The 9,173-nt window shown below is 42.5% G+C and overlaps 1 non-coding gene across 1 annotated transcript; it reads left to right on the plus strand.

Annotated features, from left to right (window-relative positions):
• Nucleotides 1-6,481: 6,481 nt before the first annotated feature.
• On the plus strand, nt 6,482-6,553 carry trnap-agg (transfer RNA proline (anticodon AGG)). Its single transcript has one exon. It is a non-coding gene; the product is annotated as a tRNA-Pro (tRNA).
• Nucleotides 6,554-9,173: the final 2,620 nt, after the last annotated feature.

A 9,173-nucleotide genomic window follows, 5' to 3' on the forward strand; every position in this document is an offset into this window, starting at 1 on the left:
TAGAGCTTGAACAGTTTGTCCACTGCGCATGTCAGGCCATCATCAAGAGGGAGGTCACGCCGTCATTCCTTCCAACAATGATGTATTGTCTTGTTGCACTTTTCAGACTGCCAATACAGATCAGCTGTGGTTGCGTCCTTACATCTGACTCGGTATTGCTGCAGAGGGATGCAATGCTTGTTCCACTCTTGGAGAAGAAGAAGAAAGAAAATCATTTTAGAAGTTCAAAAATCACCATCTACAAAAAGGTTGTTTATGTATCATATTAGATAACAGATAAAACATATGCAAGCATGTGGGATTATAATCCTGCCATAATCTGAACCTGGAAAAAAAAGGTTTTGAAACCTTGAAATGCAATGTTTGAAAATTGAAAGCCTAAATTTTTTTTGCACGACTGAAAAAAAAAAAAAAAAAGTTTTGAAACCTTGAATAATTTTTTGAAAGGTTGAAAAAAAGTTTTGAATCTCTGCAAACATAATTTTGTATTTGAATTTTTATTTTTCATAAGTGCAACATGCTGAGTTTCATCATCACATCTGCAGATTCGAACCTCTCGTTGCACCCTTCCTGTTTTTCGAATATACATTTTCAGAGGTTCAAATTTGGCATTGTTCTCCCACCACATTTAGTTTGCAAAAAAGTTTTGAAACCTTGCAATATGAGATCTGAAAACTACAGTGCGCATTCTTGCAAAAAAGGTTTGGGCTGGGCTGTGGTGGATAGGACAAAACTGAGTTGAAACTTGAGTTTTGCATGTTTTAAATCTCTGCAAACATCAGTTTGTATGTGGGTTTTGGGTTTAATTTTCAGTTTCAAACCTCTCATTGCGCCCGTGCTGTTTTTCACCCTCACATTTTCAGAGTTTCAGATGTGTCGCTGTTCTCCCTCTCCATTACATGTGCAGTTCAGGTGCTGAATGCTTGAAACTTGAGGGTTGAAAAGGCTTTTTATTTTGAAGTGTGGGCAAATGTAATTTTGCGCTGCTGTTTCAGAGCTAACTTTGCAACACTCGCTTTTGTTGTTGGCAGTTTCGTCCTCACAGTTGCAGCCTTGTGATCACGTGATTTTTGGCAGCGTTCTTATGCTGCTTCGATCTGAAACTCTGAAACCCGTGCTCTGAAAAGTTAGAAAAAAAGCGGCTCCTTGAGGGAGGTTCTGTCGTTCTTCTATCGAAGTACAGTCCAATCACACGTAAGGTGAGGTGGGACTGACAGCGAGCTGCACCAATGACCGACACAAACAGAATGCACGGTGCTGATCTACGTCACCTGCGCCAAGGAGTGTCTGATGGACATAGTGAAGGTGAGGCGGCATCACAGCAGGGCGAGGTTCCAAAGTGCCATGTCTGGCTGTGTCGGCGCTGTGCCGCTCTGTGGTTAGAATAATGTGTGCACAATAAAAGGGAGCTACCTAGGCTAATTATACTTTTGTCTACCGACAGAGTCTACTGAGATGCTGTGTTAAGAGAGGTCCTGCAAGAATCACTCCCCTCCAACTCATCATGCTGGATCTGACTGATAAGTTGTTCCAGATGCTCACCCTCCTCATTTGTAAAGTGTGCAACAGGAAGAAATGTTGCCATGTTTTGCATTTGAGATGCCCCAGATGCATCCATAAAGACCAATAAGGAACCAATATTTTTACCTGCCTGCTTAACTAGTCATTGTTGTGTCCTTGGGCAAGACACTTCACCCGCACTGCCTCCAGTGCACTCACTGGTGTGGCGCACCTTGCTGGTCATTGTATGACACTGCTTTGCATCAGCCTTAAAAACAATTTAAGGCAGTGCATTTTGGCTGGTGATTGAGGGACTCAAACATCGTAAGAAAAGCCCAGGAGAAGAGCCCCTTGAAACATGCAACATTTAGGCAGATGGGTGTTTGGACCCGTCTCTCATGTTCAGGGACGCAGACAAATGCAAGACTTTGCTGAAACCAGCTCAGTCCAAAACAGTGGAAAAAATATTGTTTAACAATAAAAATGTTTGAATTACTATCCAGACATATCCACAAGCTCCTACTGCAATACATACATTCATAGAATCCACTGACCGAAACCAATTAATCAGTCTTAACTAAAATATATGAACATCACACCCCTGGTTACACTCATCATGTAATTAAGACAGTGTGTCCTATTTCACCACTAGAGGTCACTGAAACGAAGCTTTGAATGAATGAACCCATACTCGACACAATTGATGAAGTGGTTCAATACTGCTTCACTGCTTCATTGGGACATCACTAGCATTAAGACTGCAGCATTATGTTGGACCTGTTCCAGAGTGTTAGGTCCCCAGCTCGTCTAGGGGGAAAGTGTTACTCTACTTGTTGAATGACTTTGTTACAATTAACAATGTTTTGACAATAGTTTAAAATAAACAAGCAACAAGAAACAAGAACTAAAAGGGAACAGGAACCCTGCCAACAGTTAATGCTATTCACAATACAAAAACAAAAATCTAGCAAAAGGAGTAACTCAAAAGAACCAGACTAATGACTAGCTGGCCAAACAAAACAATCACAGTTCAGTGTTTTCACAGATGGTAAAGTTAACTCAAAGTCAGTACACTCGTACAGCAAATTCTAAAACAAACTGAAATCACAAGGAAGGTTCAACTACAATGGTTTATCAGGCAAAGCTGGGGGAGGACTGCACACACAACACATGTTACAACTCCACAAGTCTCTCCCGTCTGATTGTAACTGGCACGAAGGATGGTCTTCTGACACCCGGGGCTCCGACACATGCTTGGTAGCTCATGGAGCAATTGTTTCGAACCACTGTGCCCAGGCTTGCTTCGGTCACGTGACCAGTGATGTTTGAGTGCTTCAAACTGTTCTGAATACAGAGTCATTGTTTCACAGGTCCAGTGTATGTTGTGTGATGCACGGCTGACATACAACAACACCTCGTCCATGCTGAGGCATTTAAGGGCCAAGCATGGAAGAGAGCACGATCCGGCTGCAGAGAACAGGCAGCAGCCAGCTATTGCCATTAACCCAGGTAGGCATTACTCTTGGCCTGTAAATGTGTTTTGTATTACAACTTGAGTAATTTGAGATGTGATACATTTCAGTAACATGTGGGACTTTTTTTGTAAATTGAGTTTTCCAGGCAATAGAAAAAGAGATCTTGATGATGCCTTGGTGAACGTCATCATCAAGGACTCTCAGTCGTTCTCTATTGTGGAAGATGTTGGTTTTAAGGAGTTTGTGGCAAAGTTGGACCCCACATACACTTTACCAACACAAAAGGCATTGAAGGACATGGTGGTGGCCAGGTACGAGGAGGAGAGGGGGAAGGCAAAAGTTGAAGTTGTGGAGACTGTGAGCCTCACATCAGACATGTGGCAGTCACATGCCACTCCGTGAACAAAAATGACCAGCTGTCCACTGTTCTCCTGGGGGCAAAGCCATTTCCAAGATCCCACACAGCAGCCCACATTGCTGCTGAAATATCTTCACTGAGTGGGGCCTAGCTAACAAGGTTGGGTGCATTGTCACAGACTCTGCTAGCAGCCAACACACTGAACCTGAGGCACTGCAAACGCATAGCTCACTGCCTGAATCTGGTGGTGAAGAACTCAACTGATGCAACTCCAGGCCTCGATGAAATTAGAGCCACTAGCAGAAAGATTGTGTCTTACTTTCAATCAAGCACAACTGCAAAAGAAAGGCTGAGTCAGATGCAGCTGCAACTGGGCCGAAACATAAAAAAACTTGTCTTGGAAGTGGACACTCGATGGAATAGCACCCTGGACATGCTGTGCCGGCTGCACGAGGAAAGAGATGCAGTGGCAGCAGCTTTGGTGTCACTGCACACAGACCTGACTCCTCTGAGCAACCGGCAATATGAGAGTACAGGAGAATGCATCAAGGTAATACAGAATCACTGATGCTACACTGAATGTTGAGATCAAGTTTGCCACATGGTGTAAGTGCTCCAACAATGTGGATATTCAATTATTCTTCACACAACCTATGTGATTATAATTATTATTTGATATTATCAGTAATTATCCACGTCAAATCGCACAGCAGTGCAACTGAAATGTGATATATTTTTTCCGTGATAGGTCCGTCATAGTTCACACTATGAAACACTTATCATTTATTATCATTAAACATCTAAACAACAATATATTAGTAAAAAACAAATACTGTGCGACACCTCCATACAGTATCGTGTCGAGCCAGAGGGTGTGTCACAACTAAGGCTATACTATACTATATATATATATATATATATAAGTATAAAACAGGTATACTTAAAGACCATGAATGCATCTGTATTAAACATGCTTACATGTGCATTATGTCCCCCCCATTGTTTCTGTCTTCCAGAGGACCTGTCTGAGCTGTGCAGGGCATGTGGGGAGAGCAGTTCTGGAGCTGAAGGTGATGAATGGGTGTTCATCTGCAAGACTGGAAAATGGAGGGACATCCTGGACATCACTGGGTGGACTGTCACATCAGGTCAATCCATTCTGAGGAACATGGTTTAATTCACTTCACATGTGTTTCTGTGGACCCCTGAGGACACTGGGACACCTGAAGGAACTCTACTGATTTCTAATACCCACAGCCAAGACTTCAGTCTATTTATTTGCTGTTGCAGTTTTGCTGAGGCCAATATGATTATCACATCTGTATCTCCTGAAACATTTACAACAAACAAACAGAGTAACTGAACTACAAATTAAAGAAATGAAACAGAAACAAACTGTGAAAACAGAATGAATGAAGACACACAAGAGTAAGACAGGAACAAAGAGGACACACAGAGTGGAACAGACTCAGCAGGTCAGAGGACAAGGAGAGGAACAAAAGCTAAACTAGGAGACAAAGAAGCAAAAGAGACTCATTATTTTCTACTAAAGGAACAAGAAAACACAGCAGGTTTTCTAAAGGAGCAACAACAAGCAGCAGCCCTACTAACAAAAGGACAAATGTCCCTCTACAAATGTCCTTTGTACTTTGTCTCCTGATCAGCAAGTGGAAGCAGGTGAGCTCAGTCAGAGAGGAGGACTGGGAGTGTCTGGAGGAGCACAGGAGAAGAAGCAGCAAGTACCAAGAGCCCTGAGCATAGTGTTCAAGAGTTAACAAGACACAGGTGACAACAATCATGGCGGAGCAGCTGACCAACAAGGAGGGAAACACAAGAGGAAGGAAAGAGTCCTTTCACAATAAAACAGGATATCCAACAAAACAACAAAGTACATGAAGCAGGAAGATGGAGGACTTAAAGGGAAACAAAGCTGACACAGCTGGCATCATGACATTAGTAACAGTTCAAATGCAGTAAACATGCTGCAGACATGTGTTCATATATGAACTCAAACATCAAATGTGCCATCCCATTCACCTGAATGTTACTAAGAAGAGGACTTCCTGCTGCTCCTTAAACATGATGGTCTGCTGTGGGTCATGTCTTTGTTCTGCACATGTACAGCTAACATCTCCAGTGTTACACAAACACATCATGTGCTGCTTGACTTGTTCCATTCATGGTAGGAAAGCATGTGGAAGTCACACATGTCAAATCTGTGCTAGTCTCCCTTCATTCAGCCCATATGAAGACAAAGAGTCTTCAGGTCCAGGAAGTTATAATTAACTATCATTAAATAACAAGAACTTATGATGCAGCCAGCACATTTATACCATGAAGACCCCTTTAAAAATAATAAACCTCAAAAACTGGTGTTTTCATCAAAAAGTGACTGTGGCCCCACAGTGAGTCCAGGGGCTTATTTCTGCCTCAAAAGGACTTGATTTCACTCTGGTCTGTGATATTTAACAGATTATTGTTGAATCCTGGAACACTTCAAACAGACCAGTGCTGTAGGTGGACTGACTTGCAGCCACCCTTTCAAATATCTTAGAAATAAAGGTGAGGTTGGAGATCACAGCAGTTTAATAGCCTGTGGTACTTAACCTGTTGCCAGAGACAGGTTGATCTGGCCACACTTGTGTGAAACCAGCCTGTCCAGTTAGGATCAACACTGATTGTGGATCAGTTTCAGCTGCTGTTGTGCAAATGGAACAGACAACAGGTGGAAATGAGAGGCAGTTATCAAGACAGCCCCTATAAAGGAGAGGTTCTGCTTCTCAGGAGGGTCACACCCTAATACAACTTCCTGTTATGCAACAAACTTTATGATTCAATGTTGAGCTAATGCCACAGCCACAAAAAGACATTTCTCCCAGCTGCTAGACAGCAAGCCTTATCTAGACATGGAGGACAGTCTCCTCATGGAGGACAGTCTCCTCATGGAGGACAGTCTCCTCATGGAGGACAGTCTCCTCATGGAGGACAGTCTCCTCATGGAGGACAGTGATATGCAAAGTGTTCAGTCTTTGTTGACACAGTTAGAAGAAATCTTTGTTCATATCTTTACCAATGTCAAACTAAGAAGAACATGTGCTTTGTGTTGTTCTTCCACCGACTGAAACATGAAAAATAAGAGGTCACACATGGCTCGTTGGTCTAGGGGTATGATTCTCGCTTAGGGTGCGAGAGGTCCCGGGTTCAAATCCCGGACGAGCCCTGATGTTTAACTTTATTCCATTGGAAGCCAACTCCTTGTTGTTGACACTTTTTAGTTCCTCTCTAACTACCACACAGCTTTACAAAAGGTAAAGCTGCTACTGATCCACACAGTGAAGTTACATTGGTTTAAATGAGGCCAATTCATTGTTAATGGGAGCGGCCATCTTAGCTGATGTAATCAGTCAGAGCACCTGTGGAGGTTACCATGGAAACGGCCCCCTCAGCCCCCTCCCTATGGAGGTTCCCAGGTTTGCCTTTTTTCCCTCTTTTGGAAAAAGGAGGGAGATTTACAGAGCGTGACATCATCACACTGCTGAGAGAGAAAAGGGTGTTTAAAGTTTCGACAAAACGTAAACTGCCATAGCTGACCTGTTTATACTTTAAATCATGTCTGTAGGCAGGGGTGTAGCAAGCTTTATAAAAGTGTGGGGGATGAGGGTTCGGTTTTCGTATCTGAGCAAGACTGAAGCTGAACATAACTAAATGTGTTTGACACATATGTTTATGACATACAGACTTTACCAGGACATTCCATGTTCTGCTTGCTATCACTGTCAGTGTGTACAGCTATAGCTTATTGTTTCTGAATCACACTGCATTACCTACAGATATCTGCACCTTCCAATATGCCCGACCCTGATCAACACTGTAAGACATTCATGTCACTCATATTGTTACAGTTCACCCACATTTTTTCAGTACACCCCTGATTCATAAGTTGAATAAATATATTCACTGTATTCAGTTATTCTGAAAAACAGACTTTTTTCTGCATCTTAACACTGCATGGTAAGAACAGCAGTGGTGGTGAGCGCAGCTGGATCACAGGATTGTGAGACTGCTACAAAGATAGCCCACTGGTGCTAGCTAACTGTTAATCCACTGATATTTCACTAACTCAATGTGAGTCAGTGTTCTTCCATTTACTGCCTCACCTTCAGACCTGCTCTTTCCCAGTTAACGTTCTCTACACCAGATCCTCAGCTGTCTCCAGTCCTCCTAGATGTTGGCCTAGTGATTTATGTTTCGATCTTACCCCACTAACTTGCAGGTTCGCAGTGATTGGCTGAAAGGTCTGTCCTCAAGCTAACTTGACCAATGTGTGTTGTCTCCTTTATGTGTGTACAATCAGACAGAGAGAGAGTCTTATCTACCGCTCTGTGGGATCATTCATTCCCTTTCGCAGACGTCATATATCAGCTGTTTAGTTACGTTACCTCTCCAAAGACTGTGGGGGATGAAATGTGATTTTAGAAAAAGTGTGGGTGTTACATCCCCCACATCCCCAACGGCTGAGACGCCCATGTCTGTAGGTGAAAGTGTGGCTGAGTCAGAGTGCCACAAAGAGACCCAGGTTTTGTGATTTTTGCATTTTTTTCTCTCTCTCTCTCCCAGTCACCGTCTATGTCATTCGGCCATGTGTTTTTTGCAAATTATGCGAAAACCGTACGTCGAATTGGAAAAAATAGCACAGGTGTCCCGATATAGCCGGACATCCTGTAAAAGTTTCAGGTCACTCACGTCAAAGCTGTGGGGCTAGTTACGTGCCAAATTGTGTCTGGAAGAAGGAGAACAATAAAGAAGTATGAGCAATAACAATACTGGAACAATGCACTAGAACAGTGCAACAGGGCTCTAGTGCATTGGTCCACTAATGAAAAAGAAACAGCTGAATGACAAGAGCAGTATGAAGTCATGACCTTAAAGAATAGTCTGTGAATACACCATATGAAAGGTCAGAGGCTGGAATAAAACCATAAGACTATAAAAAACACAGACTGTGTGATTTGAATGTGGAAAAGTAGTAGTTTAGTAGTATATAGTTTGTATGCCTCTGTGTGTCAGCCTGTCACCATGGTAACAGCCCTGGCTGCCTAATTAAGCCCTAATTAAGACACCTGTATGACACCTGGCATCAGATCTGATCTGCAGATTTGACAACAATGTATCATCAGCCAAATAATACCGTGTACTGTAACTTTAATTAGGCTAAACTATAGAAACATCAAGTCAGTCTTTACACATGCTGTCCTAACGGACACCATGTTTGCTTCTTCTTTTTATAATCATCAAAGTTGATAACCTGAAGTGTCTTAAACATTTTACAAATACATGCACTAAATTGTGACAATTAAACTAAAGAAATGATGCTGTTATTCTGTATGACCAGCAGGTGGCAGAAGAGACTCAGAAACAAGCAGCCTATAGGCCGACTAGCTTGGCTGCTGACAGTTGGCATGGAAGGAGCCTCTCCATAGGATCCTTTACTTACCTTTGAATCTTGTGCCTGACTTTGTATCAACGTGACATCATTATCTTATTAGTTTGATTGCTGCAAAGCAATACATGGTAACACTGGACTCTTTTTATATCTAATAGTCTGAATTATTGGAGTGAGTGTGTCAGACTATTAATAAATTCACCATCATAATTCCACGATTAATTCCTGGTGGTTATTCTACAACATCCATCCATCATCTGAACCTGCTTCGTCAGGGTCACTGGGGGCTGGAGCCTATCCCTGTATCCATAGGTGAGGGGCGGGGTACACCCTGGACTGGTTAGAAAACAAAGATGTTTAAATACAAACGTAAGTTTGTCCAAATCTGACATAATAT

Source organism: Parambassis ranga, unplaced genomic scaffold (genome assembly GCF_900634625.1).
Source record: "Parambassis ranga unplaced genomic scaffold, fParRan2.1 scaffold_22_arrow_ctg1, whole genome shotgun sequence".
Lineage (NCBI taxonomy): Eukaryota > Metazoa > Chordata > Actinopteri > Ambassidae > Parambassis > Parambassis ranga.